General features: G+C 43.0%; 1 protein-coding gene across 9 annotated transcripts in view; it reads right to left on the bottom strand.

Annotated features, from left to right (window-relative positions):
- Positions 1 to 21,466, bottom strand: part of LOC110523614 (nucleus accumbens-associated protein 2) — a 43,276-nt gene that overhangs the window by 14,490 nt on the left and 7,320 nt on the right. The window contains exon 1 of one of the 9 annotated variants that reach the window (XM_036977286.2): positions 1,371 to 1,491. The exons of 4 other annotated variants lie outside the window; for them this stretch is intronic. The gene's annotated coding sequence lies outside the window, so the exon portion shown is untranslated. Of the gene's footprint in view, positions 1 to 1,104; positions 1,492 to 21,466 lie in introns of those variants that run through there. 4 more of the 9 variants (XM_090234509.1, XM_090234505.1, XM_090234508.1 and 1 more) reach the window with 4 other exon arrangements.

Below are 21,466 nucleotides of genomic sequence, written 5' to 3'. Positions count from 1 at the left end.
TCTCTCCCGCCTCCACAGACACACACACATCCCTCTCTCCCGCCTCCACAGACACACACACATCCCTCTCTCCCGCCTCCACAGACACACACACATCCCTCTCTCCCGCCTCCACAGACACACACACATCTCTCTCTCCCGCCTTCACAGACACACACACATCCCCCTCTCCCGCCTCCACAGACACACACACACATCCCCTCTCCCGCCTCCACAGACACACACACATCCCTCTCTCCCGCCTCGGCAGACACACACACATCCCCCTCTCCCGCCTCCACAGACACACACACATCCCCCTCTCCCGCCTCCACAGACACACACACACATCCCCCTCTCCCGCCTCCACAGACACACACACATCCCCCTCTCCCGCCTCCACAGACACACACACATCTCTCTCTCCCGCCTTCACAGACACACACACATCCCCCTCTCCCGCCTCCACAGACACACACACACATCCCCCTCTCCCGCCTCCACAGACACACACACATCCCTCTCTCCCGCCTCGGCAGACACACACACATCCCTCTCTCCCGCCTCCACAGACACACACACATCTCTCTCCCGCCTCCACAGACACACACACATCCTTCTCTCCCGCCTCCACAGACACACACATCTCCCTCTCCCGCCTCCACAGACACACACACATCCCTCTCTCCCGCCTCCACAGACACACACACATCCCCTCTCCCGCCTCCACAGACACACACACATCCCCCTCTCCCGCCTCCACAGACACACACACATCCCCCTCTCCCGCCTCCACAGACACACACACATCCCCCTCTCCCGCCTCCACAGACACACACACATCCCTCTCTCCCGCCTCCACAGACACACACACATCCCTCTCTCCCGCCTCCACAGACACACACACATCCCTCTCTCCCGCCTCCACAGACACACACACATCCCTCTCTCTCGCCTCCACAGACACATCCCTCTCTTCTCTTCTCCTCTTTCTCGCACACACATGGATGGACACACACAGACACCACACACACACACACACACACACACACACACACACACACACATACACACATACACACACGCACATGCACACACATCCCATCCATCGCAGACAGCTCTGACCTGTACAACCCAATCCTCAGGAAAGGAGAGTGGACACACCATGAAGCTTTCACGCGCCAACACCAGAAAAGAAAGCAGGAGGAGAGAAAAAAGCACTCTGTTGCTCTCTCTTATTCTCAAAGCCTCCCTCTCTGACTCTATCTTGCTCTCTGTCTCACTTAGAGCTCGGAGCTTTTCTCCCTCCCTCTGTTTTCATTCCCTCTCGCAAAGCTTTTCTCCCTCGCTCTTTTCTCTCTCACTCTCCTTTTACTCTCCCTCTCCCTCACCTTCTCCCTCTCCCAGGGCTGAATTCAACAAGTGCTGCTGCAGCTGGAGAGAGCGCATCAATGATGAAAGGAGTGGGAGGCTCTCTGTGTGCAATCAATGCAGCATCTATACGTATGTCACAGGGAGAGGGAGGGATAGAGCGAGAGAAAAAAACAGGGTAGAGTTACAGACAAACAGAGACGGAGACTGGGTGGAGGGGAGTTGGGGGGAGTTGAGACAGAGGGAACGTCGCTAAGAAAGGCAATTGCGTTGTAGCAACTTCAGCTCCTATCTGAACCTAAGCAACGGCCAAAAAATAGAAAACGTCATAAAAATAGCAAGTTAATAAAATAAGAGTTGAATGAGAAAAAAGTAAGGAGAGAAAATGAGTTCATTATACTGTCTGAAATGTGCAGTTGAAAGTAGCCCTGTCATTCACCCTGAAATCTCCAGTTTGATGCAAGAACATATTGAGAATGTGACTCATACTTAAACAGCTCATACCACTACCACTACTGATTCTGAATGCCGGAAAATATTAATCTTGCTAGCGTTTGTGCAAGTATCACATTGGGAGTGTCTGTTAAAACGCTGTGACTGTCTCTTGGGGGATTTTAAACATGAGTGAGTGAGTTCTCTAAGTGAGATGTCACTGGGTTCACTATGTTAGCTTGTTCAGGTAGACAGCTCCCTCTGTTGTCTGGTTGCATTTTTGGACAGGCACTGAGCAGGTCTCCTGGACTGCTGTTTGTCGGTGGATTAGAGCGGGAAAAAGGACCCCAGACGTCATTGAGTGTGACAGAGGAAAGCCCAGGGAAACGTTAGACAGCAGCTTACTGTACAGAGAGTGTCTCTGCTAAGGACTGTGAAGGAAGCTGTGAACATAAAACAACCATGACACAGATTGACACACGTAAGAGAGAGAGAGACTGAGAGAGGGAGAGATGAACGGGAACAACTGAGTGAGAGGGATAGAGAGAGGGAAAGAGGGAGTGTCTAGTGTGTGGGCAACATGATGTGTGTATGTGTGTGTGTGCCAATCCTTTTTTCCCTCTTAACATTTGGCATATTAAGAAAACTTGTAGATTCACTGGTAATTTACTCACTGCTTAGCAATGTAAACAACACCAGCTAGAATACACACTGTAGGCGCAATGATGGCACAAATACATGAAATCACAGATAATCGGAAATTAGATAAAAGTATCTTGTTATTCTTGTCATGTGGTATTTCCCCTCCCTCCCTCCCTGCCTCCCTCCCTCCCTCCCTCCCTCACTCACTCACTCACTCACTCACTCACTCACTCACTCACTCACTCACTCACTCACTCACTCACTCACTCACTCCCTCCCTCCAGCCAGACAACAACCCAGCCTGCCAAATGTAATGCAAATAGAGATATCCAAACTGGGCAAACTTCTCACTTCACATCCCCACAGGGAAAGACATCACCCCCTTTCTCTTCCCCTCTTCCTCTCTTCATATCACGGCACTTTCCCTCTGAGCTGCTGTCTTTCTGCCAATTAATGCACACAGGGCTGCAATGCAGTGAGTCCCACGCGCGCCACAGCACAGAGAGAAGTGAAGCATGCTGGGTATAGAGTCTACAGACATGCATGTACGTGCCAGCCTGGGCAGAGAGGGGGAGGGGGATCCAGAAATATGTTGAGTCAGGCAGACGGGAGGACACAGCACTGCGCACAGCACATCAGCTCTGAAACAGCCCACTAAATTTAGACTTTGTACATCTCTGATAACAAACATAAAGAAATGAACTCCATCAACCGGCTGTCTATTTCTGGCTAATCTTGGTTAAATCAACCGGCTGTCCATTGCTGGCTAATCTTGGTTAAATCAACCGGCTGTCTATGTCTGGCTAATCTTGGTTAAATCAACCGGCTGTCTATGTCTGGCTAATCTTGGTTAAATCAACCGGCTGTCAATTTCTGGCTAATCTTGGGTAAATCAACCGGCTGTCTATGTCTGGCTAATCTTGGTTAAATCAACCGGCTGTCCATTGCTGGCTAATCTTGGTTAAATCAACCGGCTGTCCATTGCTGGCTAATCTTGGTTAAATCAACCGGCTGTCTATGTCTGGCTAATCTTGGTTAAATCAACCGGCTGTCAATTTCTGGCTAATCTTGGGTAAATCAACCGGCTGTCTATGTCTGGCTAATCTTGGTTAAATCAACCGGCTGTCCATTGCTGGCTAATCTTGGTTAAATCAACCGGCTGTCTATGTCTGGCTAATCTTGGTTAAATCAACCGGCTGTCAATTTCTGGCTAATCTTGGGTAAATCAACCGGCTGTCTATGTCTGGCTAATCTTGGTTAAATCAACCGGCTGTCCATTGCTGGCTAATCTTGGTTAAATCAACCGGCTGTCCATTGCTGGCTAATCTTGGTTAAATCAACCAGCTGTCTATGTCTGGCTAATCTTGGTTAAATCAACCGGCTGTCAATTTCTGGCTAATCTTGGGTAAATCAACCGGCTGTCTATGTCTGGCTAATCTTGGTTAAATCAACCGGCTGTCCATTGCTGGCTAATCTTGGTTAAATCAACCGGCTGTCTATGTCTGGCTAATCTTGGTTAAATCAACCGGCTGTCAATTTCTGGCTAATCTTGGGTAAATCAACCGGCTGTCCATTGCTGGCTAATCTTGGTTAAATCAACCGGCTGTCCATTGCTGGCTAATCTTGGTTAAATCAACCGGCTGTCTATGTCTGGCTAATCTTGGTTAAATCAACCGGCTGTCAATTTCTGGCTAATCTTGGTTAAATCAACCGTCTGTCTATGTCTGGCTAATCTTGGTTAAATCAACCGGCTGTCAATTTCTGGCTAATCTTCGGTAAATCAACCGGCTGTCCATTTCTGGCTAATCTTGGGTAAATCAACCGGCTGTCCATTTCTGGCTAATCTTGGTTAAATCAACCGGCTGTCTATGTCTGGCTAATCTTGGTTAAATCAACCGGCTGTCCATTGCTGGCTAATCTTGGTTAAATCAACCGGCTGTCCATTGCTGGCTAATCTTGGTTAAATCAACCGGCTGTCTATGTCTGGCTAATCTTGGTTAAATCAACCGGCTGTCAATTTCTGGCTAATCTTGGGTAAATCAACCGGCTGTCTATGTCTGGCTAATCTTGGTTAAATCAACCGGCTGTCCATTGCTGGCTAATCTTGGTTAAATCAACCGTCTGTCTATGTCTGGCTAATCTTGGTTAAATCAACCGGCTGTCAATTTCTGGCTAATCTTGGGTAAATCAACCGGCTGTCCATTTCTGGCTAATCTTGGGTAAATCAACCGGCTGTCCATTTCTGGCTAATCTTGGTTAAATCAACCGGCTGTCTATGTCTGGCTAATCTTGGTTAAATCAACCGGCTGTCCATTTCTGGCTAATCTTGGGTAAATCAACCGGCTGTCCATTTCTGGCTAATCTTGGTTAAATCAACCGGCTGTCTATGTCTGGCTAATCTTGGTTAAATCAACAGGCTGCCTATCTCTGGCTAATCTTGGTTAAATCAACCGGCTGTCTATGTCTGGCTAATATTGGTTAAATCAACCGGCTGTCTGTCTGGCTAATCTTGGTTAACCCAGAACTAAAATCTCATGTAATTTAGCCAGATTTATGTTTACGTGGTCTGTCCACGAGAGATTAATGTTTGGCTGTCGTGTGCTCTGTGTGTATCTGTTTGTTTCTCTGAAGTTGAGAGAGGGAGCGGGATAGAGAGAAATATATTTATATATTTGAATATATATATATTTGAGAGAGAGAGAAACAAATAGAGTGCCCTGTGTCAGAGTGTGTGTGTGTTTGTGTGTGTTTGTGTGTCCACGCCCGCACGCTGCTGTACGTCAAAGCCTCATTGACAGCGCCCTCTCTTTTTTTTTTACTAGGTGTGTTTTTATAATCATGTCTTTATGTGGCACTGTGAGTTATGAGTGTGTAGGTGTAGTTTATGGAACGGGAGATTTGAATGCTGTTAATGCTCCTACCAACTGTATTGGAATGTGTTAATCAGGGCTGCACTCTGGTTGCTGGTGCTGATTATTTGTAATAGCAGGCTGGAGTATTTGAATATGCAATGCAGGCTTATAGACCAGATGGTATAGGTCAACCCTACTCCCTACTCTCCACACACACAACACTGAAATTATAACATTTTAGAGAATATGCACAAAGGGACAATATAACACAAAACATGTTTTAAAGCACAGCAGCACTTTTTAATGTTTGTAATGGGAGCTATTGTTTAAACCTGTGATGATTATATGTCCCTTTGATGAGTCCATTCAAATTCTTTGCAATATTAAACTGAGGCAATATATGCTAAAAGCTTTCCAGTGTAAAGTCTATAGATCCACCGATATAACGGTGAGGCTACACAATCTCAATATGAACAATCCATCTCTATAAATATTCAGATACTGCAGTTGTTCTCATGTCTAAAGTGTAACAGACAACAGATTCCATCCACGTTGTTGAGACGGCCGACTCCCTGGCAACAGTTCTACCAATCGGGACGGACTGACGGAGCGTCTGCCACGGCTCTCGTTGATGCATTGAGAGAAGAGAGCGATTGAGGAGAGAGTGAGAGAAGAGAGATGTCTGACTGCTTATAGCTGCTTATAACGCAACATCAGTCTTGACCTCCCCTGGGATAAGTTGTCTATACAAAGTCAATGTCAGATCATTTTTGTTTGTCGTTGGAATCGGCTGAATCACCGGCTTATGTAATATGGATACAATGATTTTTTTGTTGGTGATATGATATTGTCTAGATTTTCTTTCTAATCTGAAGCAGAACACTTAGACTAAAACTTTGGATGGAAGGTTTTGTCGAACATTGGATGGAAACAGCCAAGTTCCAAGTTTTTAAGCTGTCTCCAAGCTCTCGTTGTCATCACAATGGGAACACATACAGCACAACATACAGTGTAAACGTATAGTGCATAATACATATTTATCATACAATGCATCATCCACATATTTCTTACCTAGTCTGGTGCATATGCTTATTGCAGTAACTAACTACCTTCAATTCCCTCAACCTAAACACTAACATTTTAACCACCCTCCACTTGAGTCCCTCTACACAGGTTTCTGACAGTGTACTCCTGTTGTGGCACCTGTCTCTATCCCTCAGTAGCAGAGATGAGGGGGTAGACTCAGAAGAGGGACTGCCAGTGAGTTCTAGGCAGGCAGACTGGTGTTAGACTAATGGACTCCAAGTGGGCGTAGGAGGTAAACAAACAAACAGTCACAGCAGCTGCATCAGCCCCACTGACAATGACAGCAGGACATCAGGGCTTTTAGAAATACAGCATGAGAAAGAGGGAGAGAGAGAGAGAGAGAGAGAGAGAGAGCAAGCGAGCGAGCGAGGCACAGTGAGGAATGAGAAAGATAGAGATATAAACTGTAGTAGGCTATACGCATATTGAAATTGGAAAGTGAGCGAGAGAGTGAGAAAAATGTATTATACAATAAACATATACAAATTCCAATTGGCTACACTTAAACTCTTTAACACCATCCTCAGCTCTGGCATCTTCCCCAATATTTGGAGCCAAGGACTGATCACCCCAATCCAGAAAAATGGAGACAAATTTGATCCCAATAACTACTGTGGGATCTGCTTCAACAGCAACCTCAAGTAAATCCTTTGCATTATCATTAACAGCAGACTCCTATATTTCCTCAGTGACAACAACATCCTGAGCAAATGACAAATTGGCTTTTTACCAAATTACCATATGACAGACCACGTATTCACCCTGTACACCATACCTGACAAACAAACAAACCAAACCAAAAACTATTCTCATGCTTTGTTGATTTCAAAAAAGCTTTTTACTCAATTTGGCATGAGGGTCTGCTATATTAATTGATGGAAAGTGGAGTTGGGGGCAAAACATACGACATTATAAAATCCATGTACACAAACAACAAGGGTTTCTGTTCAAATGTAAAAAAACACACACATATTTCATTCCTCAGGGGTGAGACAGGGATGCAGCTTGAGCCCCACCCTTTTCAACATATACATAAATGAATTGGCGAGGGCACTAGAACAGTCTGGTGCATCTGTCCACAACCAAGGATGGTATACAGCAGCACCTAGCTCTTCTGCACAGATTCTGTTAGACCTGGACCCTGACAGTGAATCTCATTAAGACAAAAACAATTCCAAAAAAAGTATATTTGCCAGGACCACAAATACAAATTCCATCTAGATACCCTTGCCCTAGAGCACACAAAAAACGATACCTACCTCTGCCTAAACACAACGCTGTCAACGATCTGAGTGACAAGGTCAGAAGGGCCTTCTACGCCATCAAAATAAACATACATTTCAACATCTCATTTAGGATCTGGCAAAAAAATACTTGAATCAGTTATAGAACCCATTGCCCTCTACGGTTCTGAGGTCTGGGGTCCACTCACCAACTAAGAATTCACAAAATGGAACAAACACCAAATTGAGACTCTGCAAAAACACCCTCCATGTACAACGTAAAACACCAAATAATGGATGCAGAGCAGAATTAGGACGATACCCACAAATAATCCAAATGCAGAAAATAGCTGTTACATGCTACAACCTCCCAAAAGGAAGTGATTCCCAAACCTTCAATAAAAAAGACATCACCTACAGAGAGATTAACCCACAGAAAAGTCGGCACAGCAATCTGGTCCTGGAGCTCTGTTCACAAACACAAACAGGACAGCAACACAATTAGACCCAACCAAATCATGAGAAAACAGAAAAAAATATGACTTGACACATAGGAAAGAAATAACCAAAAAACAAAGCAAACTGGAATACTATTTGGCCCTTAACAGAGAGTAACCAGTGGCAGAATATCTGACCACTCTTGACTGACCTAAATTTAAGGAAAGCTTTGACTATGTGCAGACTCAGTGAGCATAACCTTGCTATTGAATGAGGCTGCCGTAGGCAGACCTGGCTCTCGAGAGAAGACAGGCTGTTTGCCCACTGCCCACAAAATGAGGTGGAAACTGAGCTGCACCTCCTAACCTCCTGCCAAATGTATGAGCATATTAGAGACACACAGACTATTTGAAAACCAATCCAATTCTGATAAACTCCCATATCTATTAGGTGAAATACAACAGTGTGCCATCACAGCAGCAAGATGTGTGACCTGTTGCTACAAGGGCAACCAGTGAAGCACAAACACCATTGTAAATACAAACTATATTCATCTGTCTATTTATTTTCCCTTTTGTAATTCAACTATTTGCAAATTTTTACAACACTGTACATTGCCAGTAATATAACATTTGAAATGTCTCTATTCTTTTGAATCTTTTACTGTTGTGTATAATGTTTACAGTTCATTTCTGATTAATCTATTTATTTCACTTTTGTTAATTATCTATTCCACTTGCTTTGGCAATGTAAACATGTTCCCATGAGAGAGAGCGAGAGAGAGAAAGAAAAGGCATTAGTGTGGGCTATGCCACTGCTTATAACTAACTATAAGTTAAGTATAACTACAAGAAATCTGAGACGTGTCAAATAAATTATATCACGCTATGCATTTTGTTTGCTAACTTGCTAGCTAAGTGGCTAGATGTCAAGATCAAGCTTCTTGGTTACAGCACAGACATTATATCCCCTTCCGGTTATACTGTATACCTCGGTATGAAATGGTATGACGGTATGAAAATCTGGATACCTCCCAACCCTAGTGTGTGTGCATGTGTGTGTCGTGTGTGTGCATGTGTGTGTGTGTGTGTAGAGTCACTGTGATGTAAGTGTGCACTTAATACTTGTGTGTGTGTTAGAGAAAGATGCAAGTCAGCATTTCACGATACCGTTTACACCCTGTATTCTGTATATGTGACCAATAAACTACCATCTAGAAGGCGGAGACAGTAGAGATGCATCAAAGCTAGGACCGAGAGACTGAAAAACAGCTTCTATCTCCAGGCCATCAGACTGTTAAATAATCACCACTAGCTGTCCTCCTGTACCCTGCCCTGAACTTAGTCACTGTTACTAGCTGACTACCACTGGTACTCTACCCTGCACCTTAGAGACTGCTGTCCTATGTACATAGTAATTGAACATTGGTCACTTTAATAATATTTACATACTGTTTTATTCACTTTATATGTACAGTGGGGAGAACAAGTATTTGATACACTGCCGATTTTGCAAGTTTTCCTACTTACAACGCATGTAGAGGTCTGCAATTTTGATCTTGCGATACATGGCCCCATCCATCCTCCCCTCAAATACGGTGAAGTCGTCCTGTCCCCTTTGCAGAAAAGCATCCTCAAAGAATGATGTTTCCACCTCCATGCTTCATGATTGGGATGGTGTTCTTGGGGTTGTCCTCATCCTTCTTCTTCCTCCAAACACGGCGAGTGGAGTTTAGACCAAAAAGCTATATTTTTGTCTCATCAGACCACATGACCTTCTCCCATTCCTCCTCTGGATCATCCAGATGGTCATTGGCAAACTTCAGACGGGCCTGGACATGCGCTGGCTTGAGCAGGGGGACCTTGCGTGCCCTGCAGGATTTTAATACATGACTGCGTAGTGTGTTACTAATGGTTTTCTCTGTCTGCCTGATTTATATAGCAATCCACGGCCACGTGACTCACTGTCTGTTGTAGTGATCAATTTTCATGAATGGGGTGGTGTACCTAATAAAATGACCACTGAGTGTATGTATATATATACATACACTCAGTGTATATGTATATATACACTGAGTATATATATATATATATATATATATATATTCTGGACACTGACATTGCTTGTTCTGATATTTCTAAATGTATTCATTTCATTTCTTAATGCGATAACATCAGCAAATATGTGTAAACGACCAATAAAAATGTATGGAACTAGTCAATCCTAATAACAGCTACAGTAAGATGACAGTCACATAGAGTATATGTCATAGACCTTGTGCGAATCCGGTGTAACAATCAACACAACAGATACTGTATGTACATGATTCCATGGCCAAATACATAGGGCATTCATTGAGAGACCTTCAAAGGAAGTATCTGTATTATAAGATCCATATTCATACATCATCAAATATGGCTTATGTATTCTTAGGGTTCAATTCAATCCGTATCGCGGAATATCCGTGTTCTAGCTTGATTTAAATTTAAAGGCAACGTTCACGCGTTCGAGGAGACTGCATTCATGGTAAACGCTGCATACAGTATGTCGGCTCAATTGTAAATGACCATTAAAATGTAATGAGGAACGTCTGCGATATGGATTGAATCCAGCCCTTAGTGATCATAAAACTGCAGTAACAATACGATGTACCAACAGTATCCCCTAATAGCAATCTAGCCAGGGACACAAAGTTTGCTGTAAGCATTGGATCAATCACAGCAATCAAAGGAGTAGTGCTGTAACATGGCTCCCTTCACTGCTTGCTCTCCTGGCTTGTCCTCTAGACATATTCCATGCAAATGTGTCATTGTCATTTACATGCATACTGCCAATGGTGTGACCTTGTGATTCAGGACAGCAGGGTTATCAACAGACTCAGGCAGGCAGAATGTCACTGTCTTATACAGGGACGTAGTTTCCGCTCAGTCTGAGGTAATGTGTGGTGTGTGTATGCATGTGTGTGTGTGTGTGTGTGTGCGTGAGTGTGTGTATGTGTGTGAGAGAGGTGGTGAGAAAGTGTAGCATGTGCATGAGAGTGAGTGTGTGTGAGTTTGAAAGAGAGAGGGAGAGAGAGTGTTGGCTTGTGCATGAGTGTGATTGTGTGTGCATTTGAAAGAGAGAGAGAGACTGTTGGCTTGTGCTTGAGAGTGAGTGTGTGTGAGTTTGAAAGAGAGAGGGAAAGAGAGTGTTGGCTTGTGCATGAGTGTGATTGTGTGTGCATTTGAAAGAGAGAGAGAGACTGTTGGCTTGTGCTTGAGAGTGAGTGTGTGTGAGTTTGAAAGAGAGGGAGGGGAGAGTGTTGGCTTGTGTGTGTAATATATGACACACAGAGAACGACAAGGGTAGACGTGTGTGTGTGTGTGTGTGCATGCGTGTGTGGAGGACAGAGCTCGGTACACTATCCTCTGCAGTGTTCCTGTGCCATTGAGTCACCTGTTTTTAAGAGCGGACCTCCCTGATTCTATATGAGTCAGCAGAAGAGAGGGGAGAGAGAAAGGGAAAGAGTGAGAAACGAGATTTGAAACACAGAGCTACAGTACATGTTATGTGCAGGGAAAGTGAGTGAGCCAGAGAAAGGGGGAGAGAGAGAGAGAAAGAGAGAGAGGGAGGGAGGCACAGTGAGGAATGTGAAAGTCAGAAACTGTAGTAGGCTATATGCATATCAAGATTGGAAAAGAGTTTAAAAAATGCTAGTCAGTGAATTATATCATGTGACGCATGTCTGACATCAGAGTGGGACAACATGGCTGCTGAAAGGAGGACATCATTCAGCATCACCGGTCACTGTCAGTGCACTCCCGTCACACCAAAACTTGCACAACGCCCTCAGTATACTTCTGAACTGGGGCACAGGGAAAGGTTACAGGGAAACGACTATATTGAATTCCACATCCAGCAAGGTCTATCACATAACCTACAGAACTTCCATGATAAGGACTTGATACACTTCTGCTGTACTTTGCTGTGGGTCCTTTTCATCTAAAAAAAAATGTATTGCTTCCACTAGCTTTCCACGGACACACACATACACACACAGGCACGTCGCTTTCCACGAGCACATAGATCGATATGTAGGCACTATTGCGTATTTTCCAGAACATGTATGGCCATTATACATGTCAGAGGAGCCAGCAAGAATAACGCACTGTACGTGTGCTCTGGGTCATTAGACACCATTAGACATGCACCTGTCTGGGGAGTGGACATGACTGTTTATTTCTGTACTAGTGCTATAGCCTAATAATTACTGTTGCTGTGGTTACGCCTATTGGAATTTTTCCAGAACATGTGTGTTCATTTCTGAGGAGTTAGCAGGATGACATGTCTTTTTATTTTTGTACCATTGCTACGGCCTAATGTTTACGGTTGCTATGGTTACGTCTATGACCTACATTCATGCACCCGTCTTAGGCGAGAGCATGGCTCTGTTTCCATGCCCTTAATATGAAACCAAACTAAAATTAGTGCAAGGCAAAAAGGATAACGGTGGCCAAATGCCAGAGGGGATGAATCATAAAGAGGAGTTACTATGTGTGTGACGTAAGGATATAACCTGTATAAAGAGTGTGTGCCAAGACTGGAAATGGAGTTGTTTTAATGAAACAGCTCGGCTTTTATTATATTGTAATAAAAATCTATTTGAACTCACAGGCTCCGGTATTTTAGAAATATTATTGACTGAATATTTCCACGACAGCACATGCACGCACGCACGCACGCACACACACACAGAATTTCACGTCAGCGGACTACCAGACTTGGCTAGGTACTGTAGCAGTTACAGCCCTTCATACTCCACATATACGTGTACTCAAATTACATGTCCCCTTAAATAACCTGTATTACTGGACACCCCTGGCCAGTCCAATCATAGGAGCTGTCTTTTCCTATAGACTTAGAGAAGGTTGCCTAAACACTATGCAAATAAACAGCATAGACAAATAATGACCTGGACGTGTTTTTACATTAGATTTCCTTATATTTACATGGGATCGACCTCGAGTGAGCTTAGTTAAGTTGAGGAGGGAGATTCACGGGTTTTGCGTAATTTGGCCAGATGCTTGATGCTTATGCTGTCTGTCCAAGAGAGATTAGTCTCCATGTTACATGGTAGGATTCATATTAAGATTTTTGATTGTGGCAGTGTAGCAATGTAGCAATAGCATATTATAGTAATAAATACACTGAACAAAAATATAAACACAACATGCAACAATTTTGAAGATTGACTTCAATGAACTCAGTACAGTCAAATGAAATAAATTAATTAGGCCCTAATCTATGGATTTCACATGACTGGGAATACAGATATACATCTGTTGGTCACAGATGCTTTCAAATAAAAGGTAGGGCATGGATCAGAAAACCAGTCAGTATCTGGTGTGACCACCATTTGCCTCATGCAGCACGACACATCTCCTTCTCATAGAGTTGATTAGGCTGTTGATTGTGGCCTGTGGAATGTTGTCCCACTCCTCTTCAATGGCTGTGTGAAGTTGCAGGATATTGGCGGGAACTGGAACTTGATGTTGTACACGTCGATCCAGAGTATCCAAAACATGCTCAATGGGTCTGGTGAGTATGCAGGCCATGGAAGAACTGGGACATTTTCAGCTTCCAGGAATTGTACAGTGTACAGATCCTTGCGACATGGGGCCCTGCATTATCATGCTGAAATGTGAGGTGATGGCGGCTGATGAATGGCACAACAATGGGCCTCGGGATCTTGTCACGTTATCTCTGTGCATTCAAATTGCCATCGATAAAATGCAATTGTGTTTGTTGTCTGTAGCTTATGCCTGCCTATACCATAACCCCACCACCACCATGGGGCACTCTACTCACAATGTTGACATTAGCAAACTGTTCGCCCACACAATGCCATACACGCTGTCTGCCATCTGCCATGTACAGTTGAAACCGGGATTCATCCGTGAAGAGCACACTTCTCCAGCATGCCAGTGGCCATCGAAGATGAGCATTTGCACACTGAAGTCTGTTACGACGCTAACTGCAGTCAGGTCAAAGGTGAGGACGACAAGCACGCAGATGAGCTTCACTGAGATGGTTTCTGACAGTTTGTGCAGAAATTATTCGGTTGCTCAAACCTACAGTTTCATCAGCTGTCTGGGTGGCTGGGATCTCAGACGATCCCGCAGGTGAAGAAGCCGGATGTGGAGGTCCTAGGCTGGCTTGGAAACACGTGGTCTGTGATTATGAGGCCAGTTGGACTTAATGCCAAATTCTCTAAAATGACTTTGGTAGAGAAATTAACATTAAATTCTCTGGCAACTGCTCAGGTGGACATTCTTGCAGTCAGCATTCCAATTGCGCCCTCTCATAAAATTTGAGACATCTGTGGCATTGTGTTGTGTGACAAAACTACACATTTTAGAGTGGCCTTTTATTGTCTCCAGCACAAGGTGCACCTGTGTAATGATCACGCTGTTAAATCAGCTTTTTGATATGCCATACCTGTCAGGTGGATGGATTATGTAAGCAAAGGAGAAACGCTCACTAACAGGGATGTAAACAAAATTGTTCACCAAATTTTAGCAAAACAAGTTTTTTGTGCATCTGGAAAATTATCTTTTATTTCAGCTCATGAAACATGGGACCAACACTTTACATGTTGCGTTTATATTTTTGTTCAGTGAATACTACTTCTAAAGTGTTACTGCACATTTGATTTATATTTCTATAACATGTTTCCTATCCTAATGACGCTACTCACAAACTGCAAAAAGCCAACCAATTGCTTAATCAGTGTTATTCTGTGAGTTGACCGGACTTATGAATTTGAACTAATGTGTTAAAGTTTGTTTACTCAACAAACTCTGCTCGAAGTGAGCTGAATTTGAACAAGCTTGTTGAGTAATATTGTTGAGTATAATTACAAATTCATTCTGAAAACCACACCCATCCGTATCATATTTCCCAGCATGCTCTATTACAGGTTGATTTTCAGAAGTGTTTATTTCAATACTTGTGTTTTTGCATGTATATTCATTAGTTGATTCATCTTATGCTACACAAACAAAAATAATCATCATTTCCCAAAACTAATCCAGCACAGTTAACAGTCAAGACATAATTTAAAAAATTCCAGCAACACAATGACCATGACAGGATCATTCGGAGCATCAGATAATGCTATGCTAATTTGCAGTGGTATAAGGGGGCTGTGTAGCAGAGACTGTGGCCGACTCAGATTCCAGGCTTTTCCACTGCCCTGCACTGGCAGTCCACCAAGCTCTCTGGCACAGATTGAACATACAGAGTACATACAGGGCAGGACTCCAGAGAGAGGGTTACTGGTGCTAACTCCTGCTGAGGTCTGACTTCTCACAGAGGTTTGATTTAGGTTAAGCATTCGCTCTTCAGAGAAATGCATTTGTTACAATGTCATAATAATATCAATACTGTGAGGGTCCAACTGCAAAAATAACTTCTACATATAAAGACTTTATACACTGTATCATACTTGAAGTCTTCATAAGAATGACATAGATGCTTCACAAATCATCTATAAGGTTATGTCATACTTTACAAAGTGTATGACGGGTGACATAACAGCTCCCTATGTCGGGTGCATTGCCTAATGTGACATAACCCACTATATCAATTCCCCCCAGGGCTCAAAACTGCGACCAAAACACTCACATTTGCAACCCTTTGACTTAGCAGTGCGACACTAATTTGTTAACGATCGCGAGGGTGCCAGTAAACAAAAATATAGCTGGTCACGTTATTTCTTTGTTGACAATTACATGTTTTTATTGACACAATTTAACAGTAATGTGCAATTGACCAAAAATAAACCATATGAAAGCATCTGCCTGCCCCTATTTCGCTGTCAGACTACTGTGCGCATGGAGAAGAGAGAGATGCATCCTAATAAGCACAAGGTTATGACTGTTGCTCAAAATGCAATTGCGGGAAAAATACAGTTTTCAAAGCAACTACGGTTGTCCTAGTTACAGAAAGTTACAGCTTTCTGTGAGTACAGTGCCTTGCGAAAGTATTCAGCCCCCTTGAACTTTGCGACCTTTTGCCACATTTCAGGCTTCAAACATAAAGATATAAAACTGTATTTTTTTGTGAAGAATCAACAACAAGTGGGACACAATCATGAAGTGGAACGACATTTATTGGATATTTCAAACTTTTTTAACAAATCAAAAACTGAAAAATTGGGCGTGCAAAATTATTCAGACCCTTTACTTTCAGTGCAGCAAACTCTCTCCAGAAGTTCAGTGAGGATCTCTGAATGATCCAATGTTGACCTAAATGACTAATGAGGATAAATACAATCCACCTGTGTGTAATCAAGTCTCCATATAAATGCACCTGCACTGTGATAGTCTCAGAGGTCCGTTAAAAGCGTATAGAGCATCATGAAGAACAAGGAACACACCAGGCAGGTCCGAGATACTGTTGTGAAGAAGTTTAAAGCCGAATTTGGATACAAAAATATTTCCCAAGCTTTAAACATCCCAAGGAGCACTGTGCAAGCGATAATATTGAAATGGAAGGAGTATCAGACCACTGCAAATCTACCAAGACCTGGCCGTCCCTCTAAACTTTCAGCTCATACAAGGAGAAGACTGATCAGAGATGCAGCCAAGAGGCCCATGATCACTCTGGATGAACTGCAGAGATCTACAGCTGAGGTGGGAGACTCTGTCCATAGGACAACAATCAGTTGTATATTGCACAAATCTGGCCTTTATGGAAGAGTGGCAAGAAGAAAGCCATTTCTTAAAGATATCCATAAAAAGTGTCGTTTAAAGTTTGCCACAAGCCACCTGGGAGACACACCAAACATGTGGAAGAAGGTGCTCTGGTCAGATGAAACCAAAATTGAACTTTTTGGCAACAATGCAAAACGTTATGTTTGGCGTAAAAGCAACACAGCTGAACACGCCATCCCCACTGTCAAACATGGTGGTGGCAGCATCATGGTTTGGGCCTGCTTTTCTTCAGCAGGGACAGGAAGATGGTTAAAATTGATGGGAAGATGGATGGAGCCAAATACAGGACCATTCTGGAAGAAAACCTGATGGAGTCTGCATCCAATCGGACCTTGAAATGCTTCTTCCTTCGTTGCCCGGGAGGTGTGTTTGGGATCATTGTCATGCTGAAAGACCCAGCCATGTTTCATCTTCAATGCCCTTGCTGATGGAAGGAGGTTTTCACTCAAAATCTCACGATACATGGCTCCATTCATTCTTTCCTTTAGTTAAGATTTGTCTTCCAACAAGACAATGATCCAAAACATAAAGCAAAATCTACAATGGAATGGTTCAAAAATAAACATATCCAGGTGTTAGAATGGCCAAGTTAAAGTCCAGACCTGAATCCAATCGAGAATCTGTGGAAAGAACTGAAAACTGCTGTTCACAAATGCTCTCCATCCAACCTCACTGAGCTCAAGCTGTTTTGCAAGGAGGAATGGGAAAAAATGTCAGTCTCTCGATGTGCAAAACTGATAGAGACATACCCCAAGCGACTTACAGCTGTAATCGCAGCAAAAGGTGGCGCTACAAAGTATTAACTTAAGGGGGCTGAATAATTTTGCACGCTCAATTTTTCAGTTTTTGATTTGTTAAAAAAGTTTGAAATATCCAATAAATGTCGTTCCACTTCATGATTGTGTCCCACTTGTTGTTGTTTCTTCACAAAAAAATACAGTTTTATATCTTTATGTTTGAAGCCTGAAATGTGGCAAAATGTCGCAAAGTTCAAGGGGGCCGAATACTTTCGCAAGGCACTGTATATCAATTATTTTGCACCTGTATTGACAAATACATATTGAGTTCATGGCATCACTTTACGACCAGAGTCGGCTATGGATATGGTTTTGTTCCACCTGCAGAGCGGAGCGCGCCATTTGCGGTGAATAGTCCTACATCAAGTAGCCTTTATAGGCCTAGGCTTTGGAAAGGTTTTGTAGGACATTGCATTTAATGAAAGATTAATCATTTACCCTACATGGCTATCTAGCAACATGATCATATTTAGAGTTAGCAATCTAGTGTTTTGAGTTCCCACTTCCTCAGGTGGTGAATAATATAGCCTAGTGCCCTAGGTCAAAATGCAAAGATATAAAGAGTAAGCATACACGACTCCAATGCATTTACAAACTGCCAGTGAGAAAAATAGTTACCTTTGAAACCTTTGTAAATCTATCCAAATCAATGTAAGAACAAAAGGGCAATGCTAATTTAAAAGATGACTAGTCATTATTTGCCTGGTTCTGTATAGAATGCAGGTACATTATGGGACCCAGGTCAGACCATTATCGTTGCGCAGTGGCGAATAATTGGTGCGACCAAATCATGTACTGGGGCTATCAACTGAAAAAGTTAGTCTAGAGCCCTGTTAAGATGCAATTGCTGATATTACATGTGAGATTACACATGACATTATGTGCCCTATAAACTTGGTGCTTACCTCATGCTCTGGCCTGGAGCAGGGCAGGTAAACAGTCATGTGAGGCCTACAGTGTGCTTTATGCTAAACTAAGGCTATAACAGCTAACAGTAAACTGGAAAAGTAAAATAAAGGCCAGGGATCCCCAATTACATTCAGCCATGGGCCGATACTCCTTGAGCGAATGGTCGGGGGCCGATTACTCCTTGAGCGAATGGTCGGGGGCCGGAACATAGTTCTAAATCATTTGTACACTAAAAAATGACTGCAAGAATCCCAAACAGATAATAGTTTTTGACAAAAACAGAATCATTTCAAACCTTGATTACATTGTGATACGATCACATACAGTGGGGCAAAAAAGTATTTAGTCAGTCACCAATTGTGCAAGTTCTCCCACTTAAAAAGATGAGAGAGGCCTGTAACTTTCATCATAGGTACACTTCAACTATGACAGACAAATGAGAAAATCACATTGTAGGATTTTTAATTAATTTATTTGCAAATTATGGTGGAAAATAATTATTTGGTCAATAACAAAAGTTTATCTCAATACTTTGTTATATACCCTTTGTTGGCAATGACAGAGGTCAAACGTTTTCTGTAAGTCTTCACAAGGTTTTCACACACTGTTGCTGGTATTTTGGCCCATTCCTCCATGCAGATCTCCTCTAGAGCAGTGATGTTTTGGGGCTGTTGCTGGGCAACACGGACTTTCAACTCCCTCCAAAGATTTCCTATGGGGTTGAGATCTGGAGACTGGCTAGGCCACTCCAGGACCTTGAAATGCTTCTTCCTTCGTTGCCCGGGAGGTGTGTTTGGGATCATTGTCATGCTGAAAGACCCAGCCATGTTTCATCTTCAATGCCCTTGCTGATGGAAGGAGGTTTTCACTCAAAATCTCACGATACATGGCTCCATTCATTCTTTCCTTTAGACAGATCAGTCGTCCTGGTCCCTTTGCAGAAAAACAGCCCCAAAGCATGATGTTTCCACCCCCATGCTTCACAGTAGGTATGGTGTTCTTTGGATGCAACTCAGCAATCTTTGTCCTCCAAACACGACGAGTTGAGTTTTACCAAAAAGTTATATTTTGGTTTCATCTGACCATATGACATTCTCCCAATCTTCTTCTGGATCATCCAAATGCTCTCTAGCAAACTTCAGACAGGCCTGGACATGTACTGGCTTAAGCAGGGGGACACGTCTGGCACTGCAGGATTTGAGTCCCTGGCGGCGTAGTGTGTTACTGATGGTAGGCTTTGTTACTTTGGTCGCAGCTCTCTGCAGGTCATTCACTAGGTCCCCCTGTGTGGTTCTGGGATTTTTGCTCACCGTTCTTGTGATCATTTTGACCCCACGGGGTGAGATCTTGCGTGGAGCCCCAGATCGAGGGAGATTATCAGTGGTCTTGTATGTCTACCATTTCCTAATAATTGCTCCCACAGTTGATTTCTTCAAACCAAGCTGCTTACCTATTGCAGATTCAGTCTTCCCAGCCTGGTGCAGGTCTACAATTTTGTTTCTGGTGTCCTTTGACAGCTCTTTGGTCTTGGCCATAGTGGAGTTTGGAGGTTGTGGACAGGTGTCTTTTATACTGATAACAAGTTCAAAAGGTGCCATTAATACAGGTAACGAGTGGAGGACAGAGGAGCCTCTTAAAGAAGAAGTTACAGGTCTGTGAGAGCCAGAAATCTTGCTTGTTTGTAGGTGACCAAATACTTATTTTCCACCATAATTTGCAAATAAATTCATTAAAAATCCTACAATGTGATTTTCTGGATTTTTTTGCTCATTTTGTCTGTCATAGTTGAAGTGTACCTATGATGAAAATTACAGGCCTCGCTCATCTTTTTAAGTGGGAGGACTTGCACAATTGGTGGCTGACTAAATACTTTTTTGCCCCACTGTATGCCTCTCTATTTATGCATGGGAATACTTGGGAACAGATTGGGACATCCCTACCCTAACCCTAACCATAACCCTTACTTAACCTTAACCCTTACCTTAACCATTTTAAATGTCAACTTCAATGGGGGAATGGACATCCCAAGGATTCCAGATAGCAAGGACCATACAGCCATTGGCCTAGACATGTCACGACTGAGAGCGCAAGAGCAAAGAATCAGTGGCAATAGCGAGCAGTCGTTTCCCCATGCTAGTAACGTTAGATAACTTGTGCTGTAGTAAAGTGACAATGGCGAAGGCGGTTGCAGCAGTTGTTAGATATCACCTGAAAGGTGGACGTTGTTGCTCATTTGTTAGCGTCACCCTTTTCTAGATACATTTTCAAACTTAGTTAAATGATCATCATCTGGTGAGTGGCACTGTTTTTTTATTGCAGCTCACTTGCTAACAAACCATCTCTTTGAAAATAATGACAGTGAAACATTGTTGCATTTAAACTTTGGCTCACCAGTTAGTGTGAGGAACGTGATAAAATATGTTTGCAATGGGAAGTAATAGCTGGTTTGTTCATTTCATTTTCAAAATGAAATTGTTATCTTTTTGTATTGTTATGATTGCATGGGACTACTGAAGTGAATGGGCTGCTTATTCTTTAACATTATTTGATGCTGTGTGTGACCGCTGTCGCCTGTCTGTCAGCCGTGTCTATGTGTTTGACCAAAACTGGCTCTTCTTCAGCGCCATGGAGTGGACAGGTATTATGATCGCTGTCCTTTCAGCCCCATGAACCAAACACCTTTGATGTGTCACTTGTTGTCGCTATTGATGACAGTGTGACTGTGGTGTTAGGCTACCATAGGTTGTTTAAAAAGTGTGGTTTCTGTTTTGCTGGTCGCATTAATTTATGCTGTGTGTCAAATGTTTTGTCGGTGCCAGTTCTGTCTCTGTGTGATTCATTCATAATGTTTTCAAAAAGCATTGCTCTTCCTTCATTAGGTATAGGATGGTCCAACTACAGCAGATAAAATGTTGGGCGCATTAACTGATGTTATGCTTTCTGTTCTTTTCTAGATTTCTTTGTTTGACACAACATATTGG

Source organism: Oncorhynchus mykiss, chromosome 5, assembly GCF_057628025.1.
Source record: "Oncorhynchus mykiss isolate SJ-2025 chromosome 5, ASM5762802v1, whole genome shotgun sequence".
Taxonomy (NCBI): domain Eukaryota; kingdom Metazoa; phylum Chordata; class Actinopteri; order Salmoniformes; family Salmonidae; genus Oncorhynchus; species Oncorhynchus mykiss.
The sequence above is the reverse complement of the archived record's forward strand: the minus strand, read 5'-3'. Positions and strand labels throughout refer to the sequence as shown.